At 39.0% G+C, this 18,920-nt stretch overlaps 1 long non-coding RNA gene across 1 annotated transcript; it reads right to left on the bottom strand.

Annotated features, from left to right (window-relative positions):
* Positions 1-284: 284 nt before the first annotated feature.
* Positions 285-17,307, bottom strand: Gm41470. The gene is made up of 3 exons (XR_876147.1): positions 17,241-17,307; positions 14,046-14,134; positions 285-340 (listed from the first exon to the last, which is right to left on the bottom strand). It is a non-coding gene; the product is annotated as a predicted gene, 41470 (long non-coding RNA).
* Between the last annotated feature and the right edge of the window lie 1,613 nt (positions 17,308-18,920).

Here is an 18,920-nt window from a genome sequence, read left to right as displayed (position 1 = left end):
ACAAACATTGGGTTATGACTGGAATTTTTTTTATTAGTTACTAACATTTGTCTTCCTCCCTCTCCTTCCTTTTGCTGAGAATAATTTTCTATACCTTTAAAGTGAGTGTGAGCTTGGTGAACTCAGAGTTCTTTCTTCTGGAAGTCATTAGGACTGTTCATAAATGTTCTGTTGTTCCACTCATGCTTTGGTCAGGCTGAAAAGTCCCATAGTCATTTAGCTTTAACAACAACAACAGCAGCAAAATGCAGGGCCGTGCAATGTCACAGGTTCCTTTTTCTTGCCTCTTCGGGGTGATGGAAACAAAGTGTAGAAAGAATGCAGTGTGCTCCACTCAGTCCTGTGATGGACAAAGAGTGAACAACTTCTTGTTGATCAGATTGGGGGATTATTACCATAGCATGACAAAGCCCTTCCTAAGTTCAATGCTTACAGATCATCATTTTTATTTTAGTTAAGAGTAAATGCATACTTCAATTATGGTCTAATGCCAGAACATAAAAAAAAATGGTTTCCAAAAATCGATTACATTAATATGTTTTATATAAGAGTTACTTTAAAACTATCAACAACACTTGAGGCAGAAATATGCTTCTATTTAATGTCAGTAAGCAATTACAATAAAATAAAAAGACTTTAAAATTAGTTTTATATAAACCATAAAGAGAAATAGGGTAGAATAGGAACTATTTTCCTCTTCTGCGTTTAATTTATGTCCAGAAGAGATGGTTCAGTTTCTATATTTTGGAAAACAGTATTGCACATGGACTTAATTTTACTAAAAATGCAGTGTTTGTGTATATTCTTTTCCAAGTAATTCTTCTTTCCATGAAATATGGCTAATTTTTTTCCATTTGACTGCAATACATTTTCACAATTTAATAAGTTATATGTAACATTTTTTAATATCTAAAAGTTTTTGAAAATATATTTTTCAACATTGCAACTATCATGCCATGTCATAAAGTCCAAACAAATTTTTAAATATCCATACATTCATGTTTTTAATATTAGAGATCAATCACTAAGTGGATTGAAATATTTAAAAGACATTATATTTTTAACTTTTTATCAAAAGTTTATATACTAATTTATTTTCAAATTATTTCAATTTTATTTGAAAATAAATATATTTTAGTAAAAAATATCATTGGCTTACCTATACATCTGATCCATATTTGCTATGAATTTGTATTTATTTTGTTTTGCTTTAAGACAGGGTTTAAATCTAGCTCAGGCTAGTCTCCTTTTTTGTTTGTTTGTTTGTTTGTTTTTCTTTTTGGTTTTTTGAGACAATGTTTCTCTGTATAGTCTTGGCTGTCCTGAAACTCACTCTGTAGACCAGGCTGGCATTGAACTCAGAAATCTGCCTGCCTCTGCCTCCTAAGTGCTGGGATTAAAGGCACGCACCACTGCCCAGCTAGTCTCAAACTCACAGCAATTCTCCTATCAACTGTTGAGATTACAGATAGGGATTAGTAATCATGGTCTCCTTTCAATTAACTGTTTTTTTTTCTTTTTTTCTATCCCCTTCTTTTCTGCCTGTCTCTCTCTGTCTCTCTCTATCTGTCTCTCTGTCTTTTTTATTTTCTCACTTAGACTTTGAATAATCAGGAATAAAGCCACCAGTAACTTTTGATTGTCAGCATTTGCCTAACTCACTACAAATCCACACTTCTCTTCAAACTAACCAATTATCCGATAAAATTTGTGCAAAATCTCAAGGCCCTACAACCAGGTAGTTTCTTTGATCCTACTGACCTAGAAATCACAGGTTTCGTGTTTTCAATGTGAGTACTAATAGATATTTGCCTCCTATTGTTTTAATGTGTAAAATATAGTATGTAGTGTTTTCCAGAACTATGGATTGCACAAAGATACTTTGCTTCGTCTCTTCGGTAGACCCAGAGCTTAACTGTAATTTATGTAGAGGAAAGCTTGTGTAATGCTTGTTGAGTCCATGATTAAATAAACGCCTAGGAACAACAATGGGCCAGTGATATAACAGTAACAGAGTAAAACATCTGGCAAGATGCATGGAATATTGAATACAGTCTACAAATGATAGTTAAAATATTCATGATGATGTGCCTACATTCACCTTTAGGCTCTGCCAACTTTTTATTATTTGACTATTTTAGGAAAATATTTCTTTCAAATTTCATAATTTTAATGAGATCAAACTGCTTTGGAACTAGATCTTACAAAAAAAAAAAATATGAGGAGAATCTTTACATGGCTGTCATGAAAGCCAGTCCTTCTTTTTTTTTTTTTTGGTATTCTATGTCAGCTTGCAAAGGTTGCCTTTATGCTACTTAAGCCACTCAAGGTATGCTTACTTATTGGTTATGATTTTTAAATTTATGGTTATGACTTATTCTATACACTTTAGATACATGGGCCAGATTTCTTTTTTTTTCTTCATGTGAACAATATTCTCTTTTCTTTCTTCCTCCCCACACCCCTCCCCCTCCATGCATCTTTCTTAGGATCATGAGAAAATGACAAGACCATGCTATGGGAAAACCATCAGCATATAGGCACACTTTTTCTTCACCTTGCAGTGTCAGCCCTTTCCACATGTGGACTATAATGACTTAAACACAGACAACCACACCCTCCTGTAGTTGACCTCTCCTGTCACTAAATTTCTTGGCTCAGGATTTTGCTATCCCCTATAAACTTCTGTTAGGAGCCAAAAAAAAGTAATGAGCAGAAGTTTGAAATCTCTCCTAGGTAATACTAAACGAGGATAGCAGAGCAAAGGCAACCCCGTGGAACATAAGACAATGTAGAAGCCGGTGGCTGCACTTAATTCTGTCCAAAAAACCGAAAGTGATGCGCAAAATTGTGCTTTCAAAACAAGGATATCAACACATGTCTTTGTGCCTAGGACAAATATATATCCTCAAATAATCCATATTTACATATTATCATTTTAATTATTCATGATATTCTAGGAATATCTTCCTGAATATCAGTACCTGCATGCTATGCATCACAGTCCATAACACAAACTTTAGTTTTATTAAGAAAACAAAAACAGTCGCCATCTTGGTCCGGGACCCGCCGAACTTAGGAAATTAGTCTGAACAGGTGAGAGGGTGCGCCAGAGAACCTGACAGCTTCTGGAACAGGCGGAAGCACAGAGGCGAAGAGGCGCTGAGGCAGCACCCTGCGTGGGCCGGGGACAGCCGGCCACCTTCCGGACCAGAGGACAGGTGCCCACCCGGCTGGGGAGGCGGCCTAAGCCACAGCAGCAGCGGTCGCCATCTTGGTCCGGGACCCGCCGAACTTAGGAAATTAGTCTGAACAGGTGAGAGGGAGCGCCAGAGAACCTGACAGCTTCTGGAACAGGCAGAAGCACAGAGGCGCTGAGGCAGCACCCTGTGTGGGCCTGGGACAGACGGCCACCTTCCGGACCAGAGGACAGGTGCCCGCCCGGCTGGGGAGGCGACCTAAGCCACAGCAGCAGCGGTCGCCATCTTGGTCCCGGGACTCCAAGGAACTTAGGAATTTAGTCTGCTTAGGTGAGAGTCTGTACCACCTGGGAACTGCCAAAGCAACACAGTGTCTGAGAAAGGTCCTGTTTTGGGCCTTCTTCTTCGGCCAGGAGGAGGTCCAAATACAAGATATCTGCGCACCTTCCCTGTAAGAGAGCTTGCCAGCAGAGAGTGCTCTGAGCACTGAAACTCAGAGGAGAGAATCTGTCTCCCAGGTCTGCTGATAGACGGTAACAGAATCACCAGAAGAACAATCTCTAAACAGAGTCAACTATAACTACTAACTCCAGAGATTACCAGATGGCGAAAGGTAAACGGAGGAATCTTACTAACAGGAACCAAGACCACTCACCATCACCAGAACCCAGCACACCCACTTCGCCCAGTCCAGGGAACCCCAACACACCTGAGAACCTAGACCTAGATTTAAAAGCATATCTCATGATGATGGTAGAGGACATCAAGAAGGACTTTAATAAATCACTTAAAGAAATACAGGAGAACACTGCTAAAGAGTTACAAGTCCTTAAAGAAAAACAGGAAAACACAATCAAACAGGTAGAAGTCCTTACAGAAAAAGAGGAAAAAACATACAAACAGGTGATGGAAATGAACAAAACCATACTAGACCTAAAAAGGGAAGTAGACACAATAAAGAAAACTCAAAGCGAGGCAACTCTAGAGATAGAAACCCTAGGAAAGTAATCTGGAACCATAGATTTGAGCATCAGCAACAGAATACAAGAGATGGAAGAGAGAATCTCAGGTGCAGAAGATTCCATAGAGAACATCGGCACAACAATCAAAGAAAATGGAAAATGCAAAAAGATCCTAACTCAAAATATCCAGGAAATCCAGGACACAATAAGAAGACCAAACGTACGGATAATAGGAGTGGATGAGAATGAAGATTTTCAACTCAAAGGTCCAGCAAACATCTTCAACAAAATTATTGAAGAAAACTTCCCAAATCTAAAGAATGAGATGCATATGAACATACAAGAAGCCTACAGAACTCCAAATAGACTGGACCAGAAAAGAAATTCCTCCCGACACATAATAATCAGAACATCAAATGCACTAAATAAAGATAGAATACTAAAAGCAGTAAGGGAAAAAGGTCAAGTAACATATAAAGGCAAGCCTATCAGAATTACACCAGATTTTTCACCAGAGACTATGAAAGCCAGAAGAGCCTGGACAGATGTTATACAGACACTAAGAGAACACAAACTGCAGCCCAGGCTACTATACCCAGCCAAACTCTCAATTATCATAGAGGGAGAAACCAAAGTATTCCACGACAAAACCAAATTCACGCATTATCTCTCCACGAATCCAGCCCTTCAAAGGATAATAACAGAAAAAAACCAATACAAGAACGGGAACAACGCCCTAGAAAAAACAAGAAGGTAATCCCTCAACAAACCTAAAAGAAGACAGCCACAAGAACAGAATGCCACCTTTAACAACTAAAATAACAGGAAGCAACAATTACTTTTCCTTAATATCTCTTAACATCAATGGTCTCAACTCGCCAATAAAAAGACATAGACTAACAAACTGGCTACACAAACAAGACCCAACATTTTGCTGCTTACAGGAAACTCATCTCAGAGAAAAAGATAGACACTACCTCAGAATGAAAGGCTGGAAAACAATTTTCCAAGCAAATGGTATGAAGAAACAAGCAGGAGTAGCCATCCTAATATCTGATAAGATTGACTTCCAACCCAAAGTCATCAAAAAAGACAAGGAGGGACACTTCATTCTCATCAAAGGTAAAATCCTCCAAGAGGAACTCTCAATTCTGAATATCTATGCTCCAAATACAAGAGCAGCCACATTCACTAAAGAAACTTTAGTAAAGCTCAAAGCACACATTGCACCTCACACAATAATAGTGGGAGACTTCAACACACCACTTTCACCAATGGACAGATCATGGAAACAGAAACTAAACAGGGACACACTGAAACTAACAGAAGTGATGAAACAAATGGATCTGACAGATATCTACAGAACATTTTTCCCTAAAACAAAAGGATATACCTTCTTCTCAGCACCTCATGGTACCTTCTCCAAAATTGACCACATAATAGGTCACAAATCAGGCCTCAACAGATTCAAAAATATTGAAATTGTCCCATGTATCCTATCAGATCACCATGCACTAAGGCTGATCTTCAATAACAAAATAAATAACAGAAAGCCAACATTCACATGGAAACTGAACAACACTCTTCTCAATGATACCTTGGTCAAGGAAGGAATAAAGAAAGAAATTAAAGACTTTTTAGAGTTTAATGAAAATGAAGCCACAACGTACCCAAACCTTTGGGACACAATGAAAGCATTTCTAAGAGGGAAACTCATAGCTATGAGTGCCTTCAAGAAAAAACGGGAGAGAGCACATACTAGCAGCTTGACAACACATCTAAAAGCTCTAGAAAAAAAGGAAGCAAATTCACCCAAGAGGAGTAGACGGCAGGAAATAATCAAACTCAGGGGTGAAATCAACCAAGTGGAAACAAGAAGAACTATTCAAAGAATTAACCAAACGAGGAGTTGGTTCTTTGAGAAAATCAACAAGATAGATAAACCCTTAGCTAGACTCACTAAAGGGCACAGGGACAAAATCCTAATTAACAAAATCAGAAATGAAAAGGGAGACATAACAACAGATCCTGAAGAAATCCAAAACACCATCAGATCCTTCTACAAAAGGCTATACTCAACAAAACTGGAAAACCTGGACGAAATGGACAAATTTCTGAACAGATACCAGGTACCAAAGTTGAATCAGGATCAAGTTGACCTTCTAAACAGTCCCATATCCCCTAAAGAAATAGAAGCAGTTATTAATAGTCTCCCAGCCAAAAAAAGCCCAGGACCAGACGGGTTTAGTGCAGAGTTCTATCAGACCTTCAAAGAAGATCTAACTCCAGTTCTGCACAAACTTTTTCACAAGATAGAAGTAGAAGGTATTCTACCCAACTCATTTTATGAAGCCACTATTACTCTGATACCTAAACCACAGAAAGATCCAACAAAGATAGAGAACTTCAGACCAATTTCTCTTATGAACATCGATGCAAAAATCCTTAATAAAATTCTCGCTAACCGAATCCAAGAACACATTAAAGCAATCATCCATCCTGACCAAGTAGGTTTTATTCCAGGGATGCAGGGATGGTTTAATATACGAAAATCCATCAATGTAATCCATTATATAAACAAACTCAAAGACAAAAACCACATGATCATCTCGTTAGATGCAGAAAAAGCATTTGACAAGATCCAACACCCATTCATGATAAAAGTTCTGGAAAGATCAGGAATTCAAGGCCAATACCTAAACATGATAAAAGCAATCTACAGCAAACCAGTAGCCAACATCAAAGTAAATGGAGAGAAGCTGGAAGCAATCCCACTAAAATCAGGGACTAGACAAGGCTGCCCACTTTCTCCCTACCTTTTCAACATAGTACTTGAAGTATTAGCCAGAGCAATTCGACAACAAAAGGAGATCAAGGGGATACAAATTGGAAAAGAGGAAGTCAAAATATCACTTTTTGCAGATGATATGATAGTATATATAAGTGACCCTAAAAATTCCAACAGAGAACTCCTAAACCTGATAAACAGCTTCGGTGAAGTAGCTGGATATAAAATTAACTCAAACAAGTCAATGGCCTTTCTCTACACAAAGAATAAACAGGCTGAGAAAGAAATTAGGGAAACAACACCCTTCTCAATAGCCACAAATAATATAAAATATCTCGGCGTGACTCTAACGAAGGAAGTGAAAGATCTGTATGATAAAAACTTCAAGTCCCTGAAGAAAGAAATTAAAGAAGATCTCAGAAGATGGAAAGATCTCCCATGCTCATGGATTGGCAGGACCAACATTGTAAAAATGGCTATCTTGCCAAAAGCAATCTACAGATTCAATGCAATCCCCATTAAAATTCCAACTCAATTCTTCAACGAATTAGAAGGAGCAATTTGCAAATTCATCTGGAATAACAAAAAACCGAGGATAGCAAAAACTCTTCTCAAGGATAAAAGAACCTCTGGTGGAATCACCATGCCTGACCTAAAGCTTTACTACAGAGCAATTGTGATAAAAACTGCATGGTACTGGTATAGAGACAGACAAGTGGACCAATGGAATAGAATTGAAGACCCAGAAATGAACCCACACACCTATGGTCACTTGATCTTCGACAAGGGAGCCAAAACCATCCAGTGGAAGAAAGACAGCATTTTCAACAATTGGTGCTGGCACAACTGGTTGTTATCATGTAGAAGAATGCGAATCGATCCATACTTATCTCCTTGTACTAAGGTCAAATCTAAGTGGATCAAGGAACTTCACATAAAACCAGAGACACTGAAACTTATAGAGGAGAAAGTGGGGAAAAGCCTTGAAGATATGGGCACAGGGGAAAAATTCCTGAACAGAACAGCAATGGCTTGTGCTGTAAGATCGAGAATTGACAAATGGGACCTAATGAAACTCCAAAGTTTCTGCAAGGCAAAAGACACTGTCTATAAGACAAAAAGACCACCAACAGACTGGGAAAGGATCTTTACCTATCCTAAATCAGATAGGGGACTAATATCCAACATATATAAAGAACTCAAGAAGGTGGACCTCAGAAAATCAAATAACCCCCTTAAAAAATGGGGCTCAGAACTGAACAAAGAATTCTCACCTGAGGAATACCGAATGGCAGAGAAGCACCTGAAAAAATGTTCAACATCCTTAATCATCAGGGAAATGCAAATCAAAACAACCCTGAGATTCCACCTCACACCAGTGAGAATGGCTAAGATCAAAAATTCAGGTGACAGCAGATGCTGGCGAGGATGTGGAGAAAGAGGAACACTCCTCCATTGTTGGTGGAATTGCAGGCTTGTACAACCACTCTGGAAATCAGTCTGGCGGTTCCTCAGAAAATTGGACATAGTACTACCGGAGGATCCAGCAATACCTCTCCTGGGCATATATCCAGAAGAAGCCCCAACTGGTAAGAAGGACACATGCTCCACTATGTTCATAGCAGCCTTATTTATAATAGCCAGAAACTGGAAAGAACCCAGATGCCCCTCAACAGAGGAATGGATACAGAAAATGTGGTACATCTACACAATGGAGTACTACTCAGCTATTAAAAAGAATGAATTTATGAAATTCCTAGCCAAATGGATGGACCTGGAGAGCATCATCCTGAGTGAGGTAACACAATCACAAAGGAACTCACACAATATGTACTCACTGATAAGTGGATACTAGCCCAAAACCTAGGATACCCACGATATAAGATACAATTTCCTAAACACATGAAACTCAAGAAAAATGAAGACTGAAGTGTGGACACTATGCCCCTCCTTAGAAGTGGGAACAAAACACCCATGGAAGGAGTTACAGAAACAAAGTTTGGAGCTGAGATGAAAGGATGGACCATGTAGAGACTGCCATATCCAGGGATCCACCCCATAATCAGCATCCAAACGCTGACACCATTGCATATACTAGCAAGATTTTATCGAAAGGACCCAGATGTAGCTGTCTCTTGTGAGACTATGCCGGGGCCTAGCAAACACAGAAGTGGATGCTCACAGTCAGCTAATGGATGGATCACAGGGCTCCCAATGGAGGAGCTAGAGAAAGTACCCAAGGAGCTAAAGGGATCTTCAACCCTATAGGTGGAACAACATTATGAACTAACCAGTACCCCTGAGCTCTTGACTCTAGCTGCATATGTATCAAAAGATGGCCTAGTCGGCCATCACTGGAAAGAGAGGCCCATTGGACACGCAGACTTTGTGTGCCCCGGTACAGGGGAACACCAGGGCCAAAGGGGGGGAGTGGGTGGGTAGGGGAGTGGGGGTGGGTGGGTAAGGGGGACTTTTGGTATAGCATTGGAAATGTAAATGAGCTAAATACCTAATAAAAAATGGAAAAAAAAAAAAAAAAAAAAAAAAAAAGATGCCATTGGCCAGATATCTGCAAATCACATACAAGTAAATCTTTACTTGTTATAAATTACCCAGACTTCAACATTTATAAAAAAAAAAAAAAAAAAAAAAAAAGAAAACAAAAACAAAAGAGAAAAGCAGCCAACGTCAAGCTTTTGTGCACAGTTCAACTCATATGACTAATCGTGTTTTTTTTTTTTTAAATGAATGAAGAAAATTCCACAGTATCTGTCTGGAGAATCAATTACTGGTAAGTGTAATGAAGAATCCTGGTTTATCCTGGTCCAGTATGTCTTTAGACAAAAGAATAGAAATAGTTAAGTCACACCAGCAATGCTAAATTAGCACTTAGTTACCTTACCCAAGGTAAACAGGTAGCTCCAGATGAAGATGGTCCCTGCAGTCTGGCTGTCTTCATAATTTCAGGGATGTCATCTACAGGAGGTTTGCACAAATCCTCCTACCATATCACCCTAACACAACATATTAATACCATAAAGCTTCAACTTTTATAGTAAATGAGAATGTTTTCTTGTTGGCACATTAATATTTTTTTAGAACCATTATATGACTGGTACATAGTAGGCATTTAATACATGCTTGAATAGTGAATAAGTGCATGGTTAAAACAACATATATTCTTTAGGTAACTGAGTGAAGATTATTTCTGGATTCAGTTCTGTATACCCAATTTTTTACCAGTTTCTATTTTTTTATAGCAGCATTCCAAAGCAGTCTTCATCATTTCATTTTGATGAACGGGGTCATCTTAGGGTTACTATTGCTGTGATGAAACATGTTGACCAAAAAGCAAGTTGGTGAGGAAGAAAAGGGTTTACTTAGCTTACACTTCCACATTAAAGAAAGCCAGGATGAAAATTCAAGCAGGGCAGGAACCTGGAGACAAGAGCTGATGCAGAGTCCGTGGAGGAGTACTGCTTACTGGCTTGCACATCAGGGCTTGCTCAGCTTGCTTTCTTATAGAACCCAGAACCACAGGTCCAGGGATAGACAGTAATGGCTTGGACCCTTACCCATCAATCACTAATTGCCTTACAGCCAGATCTATGAAGGTATTTTTTTTTCAATTCAGACTCTCTTCTAACTGATAACTAATTTGTGTCAAGTTGACAAAAAACTAGCCAGTGAAGAATGCAAAAGTGGGATGTGACAGCAGAAACTTGCAGGGCCAGACACTTACTCTGTAAGTCAGGCAGTCTTAGGAACTTGAAGTTTTCAAAAGAGGTCAACTTGCATATGTAATCATAGAAAGTAGAGCTATACAGTTGATGGTGATGAAATTCCTTCGAGCATTTAAGTCAAATAGTTTTAGATTTGTTAAAATCAATTTTTTTTTCTTTAAAGATTTATTTATATGAGTACATTGTAGCTGTCTTCAGACACACCATAAGAGGGAATTGGATCATATTTTAGATGGTTGTGAGCCACCATGTCATTGCTGGGAATTGAACTCAGTATCTTTGGAAGAGCAGTCAGTGCTCTTAACAACTAAGCCATCTCTCCAGCCCCAAAATTCAGTTTTCATGTCCATCCCAGGACATGAAAACTTTGTCTTAAGTACTAGTTGTAGTTTTCAGTGCCTGTGTGTGTGTGTGTGTGTGTGTGTGTGTGTGTGTGTGCATATAGATGGCAGAAATTTTGTTACATATATAACATAAATAATATAATCTATTATTTAATTATATAATTGATTATATAATATATAAATAATATTTCACGCCATGTATACATATACATAATATACATATGTAAAACAAAGCTTCATGACTGTCTCCTGCTTTCCCACCCTCCAGGCCCTAAGTTCAGAGTCAGTCAGAGATTTCTTTGTACTCAAAGTAGCATTCTTTCCACCAGCATTCTGTATTTCCTCTCTAACACTCTCTCCCACATTCCAGTACCAGTCCTTCCTTCAGCCAACAGCTCACTCAGTGGCATTTAGCAAGAATGTGGTCACACATGCAGTAACTTTCCATGCTCACAATCTTTCCTGCATGCACATCTGGAATTGGGCAAGTAGGGTGAGGAAGTTAAACAAAAGCCAGGAACCCCCCAGGCCATCTTTTCTGCTAAAATAAATAATTTACATGTTTAGAATTGGGTTTTGTTACCTCCTAGAAGTAGACCAAGAACTGAGAGTCTTATCTGGCTGATCTTAATAGTTAGCAACTTGTTTTCTTGTCAAAATCCAAACTTCAGATGGCCAATACTAGCTGTGGGATATCCTTCTCAAAATAAAATAAATTAAAAGATGTGCCTTAGCTATACTTCATTGGTGTCTTCCAATGCGAGCATTTTCTGGAAACAAGGAAAATGTTCTTACCTGTCAGTCCATGTTTTTCTATCAGATAGAAGTTCTGGAAGCTGGAATTCCTTAATGAACTCATTTGTTTTTCCTATAAAACCTGGCTATAACACAGCACAAAAGTTGCTGGTTTGACATTCTCCATATATTTATGAAATGAATATGGACAAAGCTCTTTAATATATTTTTGTTAGGGCCATATGATATAATTTTAATGTATTCTTCAAAAGAATATTTCCCCCTTCATTGACTCTTCAAAAAGCAAGCAAGCCAAGAAACGAACATCAGGCCACCAAAAGATGACAGCACAACATGACAACGCAAGATACAGGAAGGCAAAGGAAAAGCCCATCGAATCCAGGCTAGACAGAGCAACCCAAGAGTAGAAAAAAGTCCCAAGAACAGGCAAAAGAGTCAGAGATATATCTGTTCCCACTGTTAGGAGTCCCATAAAAACACCAATCTAACAGCAATAAACATATTCAGAGGACCTGTTGAAGACCCATGCAAACCTGGGCCTCTGTGAGCCCATATGAACTCCACTTAGTTGATTATGTGGGCCCTGTTTTGCTGGTGTTCCCCAACCACTCTGACTCCTACAGTTTTTCCTGCCCCTGTTCCATGGGGTTCCCTGATCTTTGAAGGGAAGAACCTAGTCTTAGAGTTTCATTGTAGTGAAAAGACATGCTCATGGCAACTCTTATAAAGGAAAACATTTAATTGAGGCTGGCTTAGAGTTTAAAGGTTTAGTCCATTGTCATCATGGCTGGAAAAATGGTGTCACACAGACAGATATGACACTGGAAAGCCAAGGATTGTACTTCTAGATTGGCATTCAGCTGGAAGAGAGAGTGACATTGGGCCTGGTTTGAGCTTCTGAAACTTCAAATCCCACCCCTAGTAACAAACTTTCTCATATAAGGCCACATCTACTCCAATAAGACTCCAGCTCCAATAATGGTATTCCCTATGAGTCTATGGGCACCATTTTCATTCAAACTATGGAAGACCCAATGGAGACCTCCAGTTCAGACTGTCTCTTAGCTGTAGGTCTGTGTACCTTCTCCCATCTGCTGCTGGAGGAAGCCTCTCTGATAACAACTGGACGAGGCACTCTATGAACATAGCAGAATATCATTGCATCTCTCTCTCTCTCTCTCTCTCTCTCTCTCTCTCTCTCTCTCTCTCTCTCTCTCTCTCTCTCTCTCTCTCTCTCTCTCTCTCTCTCTCTCTCTCTTTGTCTCTTTGTTTTTGTTTTTATTTGGTGCTTCCCTAGATCACTGTGCTATCCAATCTCTGTTTCCTAACTATCTGGTCAGTGTAGGGATCATTCTCGAGGTGTGAGCCTCAAGTTAAACTAGACATTGATTGGTCACTCTTACAAGTTCTGTGTCACCATTGCCCCAGCATATCTTGTAGGCAGGACAGATTGTAGGTTGAAGGTTGAACATCTGGATTGGTGTTAAGCTTTCTCTTTCTGTAACCTGCAGAGTACCTTCTTTTTTTTCTTTTTCTTTTTCTTTTTTTTTAATTAGGTATTTTCCTCCTTTACATTTCCAATGCTATCCCAAAAGTCCCCCATACCCACCCCCCCAATCCCCTACCCACCCACCCCACCCCTTTTTGGCCCTGGCGTTCCACTGTATTGGGGCATATAAAGTTTGCAAGTCCAAAGGGCCTCTCTTTCCAGTGATGGCTGACTAGGCCATCTTTTGATACATATGCAGCTAGAGACAAGAGCTCTGGGGTACTGGTTAGAGCCCAGAAACTTAGGATACACAAGATATAAGATACAATTTGCTAAACACATGAAACTCAAGAAGAACGAAGACCAAAGTATGGACACTTTGCCCCTTTTTAGAATTGGGAACAAAACACCCATGGAAGGAGTTACAGAGACAAAATTTGGAGCTGTGACGAAAGGATGGACCATCTAGTGATTGCCATATCCAGGGATCTATCCCATAATCAGCTTCCAAACGCTGACACCATTGCATACACTAGCAAGATTTTGCTGTAAGGACCCAGATATAGCTGTCTCTTGTGAGACTATGCCGGGGCCTAGCAAACACAGAAGTGGATGCTCACAGTCAGCTATTGGATGGGTCACATGGCCCCCAATGGAGGAGCTAGAGAAAGTACCCAAGGAGCTAAAGGGAACTGCAAGCCTATATGTGGAACAACAATATGAACTAACCAGTACCCCAGAGCTCTTGTCTCTAGAAGAGTACCTTCTTATGTCAGAGTAGAATGTAGAGGTGAAGGCTCTATGCAGGCACCAGCTCAACCTCTCCATTCAATGAATGATTTGGATGTCATCCTGTGGGAGGTAGGAAGAAAGAAGAGAGTAAAACTGTTCAAGAGTCAATGTATGAGAGAAGAATCTATTTAAAAGGAAAGTATTTTAGTAGATTTATGTTTAGATAAATGATGTTCAAAAATTGAAGAAAAAATTAATCTCAATTTTCATATTTCACCCCTATGATAAAATACATACGAAGAAAAAAATCTTACTGTGTATTTCAAGCAGGGCATTATTGTATTACCCAGATATTATCAAATACTACAGTTGATCATGGTCAACTGTTAGTCTGGCACTATAATGGAGAAATATTAAATTATCCAACTAAATCTTATATAATTTCTGAAAAACAGTAATAACAAAAGAATCGTTTTGTCCATGTTTCAAAGTAGGTGAGTAGATTCTGGGAATGGCTTAAATAGCATGTGATTGCACCAGTGTAAGGAGTATGGACAAAATAGATTCATTTATTGAAACTGCTTATTTTTATTATAACTGTTCTCAGAATAACACAAGGAAAGGCATGGTTCACACCAGTTCTGGAGCATATTGGCAGGATATATCAGAGCAAACCATCTTTCAGTTTGGAGAGAGGAACAAAGCGATTGACACATATAGCAAATCATAGAGAATGTGATGACACACTGAACAGATTCTAGAGAAACAAAAATCCTATCCCTGGAAAGGGGAAGTAGACACAAAGCCCATGCCTAACTAAGGAACTGTTCGTAGGGAAAGGGGAACACAAATTTTCACCAATGAGGTGCCACACAAGATGGACTTCCTTTTTAAAAAATTATCTCTTTTACTTTTTGAGATTATATTTGCACCATATCTCTCGCTTTGTTCCTCTCTCCAAACTCTCCTTGCCCTGTTCAGTCTTATGTCAACTTGACAAAAGCCAAAGTCATCTGAGAGAAGAGAACTTCAACTGAGAAAATGCCTCTATAAGATCATGCTATAGGCAAGTCTGTAAGCATTTAATTAGCTATTGATAGGGACGGCCCAGCCCATTGTGAGTGGTATCATTCCTGGGTTGATGGTGCTGGGTTCTTTAAGAAAACAGGCTGAGCAAGCATTGGAAAGCAAGCCAGTAAGCAGCATCCATCCATGACCTCTGCATCAGCTCCTGCTTCCAGGTTTCTGCTCTGTTTCAGTTCAGGCCTTGGCTTCTCCCAGGGGACAGGAATTCAGGCTATGTAAGCCAAATAAACCCATTCCTCTAGAATATACTTTAACTCCTGGCATGTCATAACAGTAATAGTAATTCTAACTAAGTCACCCCATCTTATTTTTTTCATGTCTTTTTTATTAATTGCTGTTACACACACACACACACACACACACACACACACACACAGAGTCTTACTTTGTCTTGCTGGTTTTGTTTCTTTCTTTCCTTTTTTTGTTTGTTTGTTTGTTTGTTTTTTACTTTTAGTCTATTTTGGTTTTTTGGTGGAGAGAAGAACATGAAGTTCCATGGTTAGGGAGGTTCTGGGAGGAGTAGGAGGAGAGGAACCATGATCAAAATATACTGAAAAAAAGTTATAAAACAAAAGAAAAAAAGCCTATGGGTTGATAAATGCAAAAAGCATGGGCCTAAAAAGAATTCAAAAGAAATTAATACACAAAACATTTTGTCTCCAGACAAAATGATTTAAATATTGATTCTTCTCACTCTTTCATACAAAAGACCTCAAAGACTGTACCACTTGGATCTTTTCTAAGTAGTCACAAAGAGAAGCAATATTTAAAAAGCAAAACAATACTTCTTAAACTTCTGAGATTTACTAATACTTTTTAAATATGTAATCAAATGTTATAGTTTACCTAGGAATATATTAAGACTATGAGAGGTCTGCTAGAGTAGATGGCACCAAAGTTCTTATTTTTTGTATTGTGAAATAAAAGACCAGAAAATCCATGACCTTGGCCTCAAGAGAAAATAGTTCTCTCTGCACCCCCTACCCCAAGTCAAGGTTTCTCTGTGTATCCCTGGCTGTCCTGAAATTCACCTTGTAGATGAAAGACCCATAACGTGAGGACTTCCCCATGTTCTGACTCAGGAGAGGCGACACCCCAAAATCACCCACAAGAAACGGTCTTGCTGCAAACTCCAAGAGGATTTTTATTCAAGAGCGCTCTCGGACCCATGGTCATACACCACGCAGGGGTAGAGGACCGTGGCACCCGAGTAGCTGGATAAGGGGGTATTTCAAGGAAGAAACCACAACTCAAGGAGGTGGGAAGGATGTTGTTGGAAAATACCAAAAATACCAGTTAGAGTCAGAAGGAAGTGCAAAGTTACAAGAGTCAGGAGGAATACCTGTTAATTATGAGGGTTATTTCTCAAGACAGTATCTAAGAGCCCCTAACAATAGCACATTTGCATAGAGATGTCTGGCAATGGTCAGAGTGACTTTCTTTGAATGAGCACTCTTTGAACCCAGGAAGCGGGTGGGTGGAGGAATGTCACTATCTGTTTTATGATTAGCATACCTTCACAAAGGCCACATTCCCAAGCCTGGGCCTAAAGGCCTAGAATTTTGTTTTTACTTTGTTATACTTTCATTTCCCCCTTCTACTTGAGTCAGAACATAGGGGAGTCGTCACGTTGTGGGTCTTTCATAGACAAGGCTGACCTCAAATTCAGAGAAATGCACACCTCTGCCTTTTACTGGGATTAAATGTGTGCAGAGCCACAGCTGGCTGGCAAAAGAATTTTTGGCTAATAAACTTAAAACTAACAGACCACTATATATTTACTGACATATCTCCATTGTTTATTCAAATGAAAAGAATTAGAAAGGAAACATGTGAGAATTATTTAATTGGTTAAGTTATTTATTTTACATCTCAATCCCACTTCTCCATCCTTTCTTTCCTGCCCCTCCCTCTTTCCTGACTCTTCCCACTCCATCCTTCCTCCCCTTCTCCTTAGAAACAGGGAGGCATCTCCTGGATATCAGTCAGTCTTGGCACATCAACATGCAGTAAGACTAGGGGCATCTTCCTCTACTGAGGATAGACCAGGGATCTCAAGGCAGGCAATATACTCAGAGAGAATTCCTGCTCCCCCTTGAGGAGTCCCAAATGATGACCCAGTTGCACAGAGGTTACTTACATATTATGCAGAGAGCCTAGATAGTTCTCATGCATGTTCTCTAGTTCTAGTTGGGAGTCTAGTCTATGAGCCCACATGGATCCAGGTTAGTTGACTATGTAGGTTTTCTTGTGGTGTCCTTGGCACCTCTGGCTCCTTCAAGCCTTCCTCCCCCTCTTCCACAGGATTCCTCAAGCTCTACTCAATGTTTAGTTGTGAGAGCTTGCATCAGTTTTCTTCAGTTGCTTGGTGAAGCCTCCGTAATGACAGTTATGCTAGGGTGGTGTCTGTAAGTATAGCAAAATATCATTAAAAGTGTCAGGAGTGAGCTCCCTCTCATGAGTCTCAAGCTGTGCCTACTATTGGTTGGCTCTTCCCTCAAATTCTCCTCCATCTTTTATCCCTGTACATCTTGTAGGCAGGACAAATTATGTGTCTAAGTTTTTGTGGCTATTTTAGTATCCTAATCCCTCCACCTTATGTATTGCTTGTTTACAGAGGATGGGAAGTTTAGGCACCATATCCCCCATTGCTAGCAGTCTTAACTAGGGTCTCTCTCATAAATTCTTGGGACTTTCTGTTTTCCTAGGTTTATAACTTGCCCCAGAGATGCCCACCTTCAATCCAGTTGTCTCTACTAGTACTCTTTCCCTCTATCCTCCTTCCAATTTATCCCTCCTGTTCCCATCCCTATTCTGTTCCTGACCCAGTCCCACCCTCTATGTTTAATCTAATTGTCCTTCTCAGTGAGATTCAAGCATCCTCATTTGGGCTCTCCTTGTTACTTAGCTTCTTTGGGTGTGCGGATTGTAGCATGATTATCCTGTAATTTATAGCTAATGTCCACTACTTAATGAGTACATACCACATACAGTCATTCTGGATTTGGGATACCTTAATCAGGATGATCTTTTCTAGCTTCTTCTTCTTCTTCTTTTTTTAATCCAGCTGGGCCAGGGGTTGCTTTGGATTTATTTTTTAAATTTTAATATATAGTATATATAATATATTATATATATATTATATATTTGGAGATTTGTCTGTATATAAGTCAGAAGAGAGCATTAGATCTCACAGTTTTACAGTTATAGATGATTTTTGAGACGCCATGTAGGTGCTAGGAATAGAACCAGAACCTATGGAAGAACAGCCAGTGTGTTTAACCTCTGAGCCATCTCCCCAGTCCCCCCTTTGGATTTAATTAATCATCACATTTTCAAGAATATGTTTGTAGATCTTGTCTAATATAAAAGCATCATATGCCAGGTTAAATATACATAGTTAGAGAGGTTAATCTGTCTTTTTTAAATTATTGCCATATGAGTACTGCATGTACATTTTTATATAAGCACTGTGAAACAAATCATGTTAAGTATATTAAAACACTTCTTTTTAACTCTATGGAGGATTATAAAATTGAAAATTATTAAATATTAGATAATATTTTGTACCTGAAGATGTGATTATTGCTAATAAATGTAAAAGTTTCACTTTCAAAATAATTGAAAAAATTTTAATATTTTGTAATATATATTATTTCTAGTCCTCTATGAAAGTTGCAAAGTACTAAATATTTTAAATGTGCAAATGCATATTTAATATGTACCAGTGAAACCCTTAAGTATTTAAACGTAAATCATCATTCCTAAATTTAGAAGTCAAGGGCAACGTTTTGGTTGTGCATAACAAAGCCAAGAACAA

Source organism: Mus musculus, chromosome 16 (genome assembly GCF_000001635.26).
Source record: "Mus musculus strain C57BL/6J chromosome 16, GRCm38.p6 C57BL/6J".
NCBI classification, from domain to species: domain Eukaryota; kingdom Metazoa; phylum Chordata; class Mammalia; order Rodentia; family Muridae; genus Mus; species Mus musculus.
Note: the sequence above shows the minus strand (reverse complement) of the source record. Positions and strands in the feature narration are given on the sequence as shown.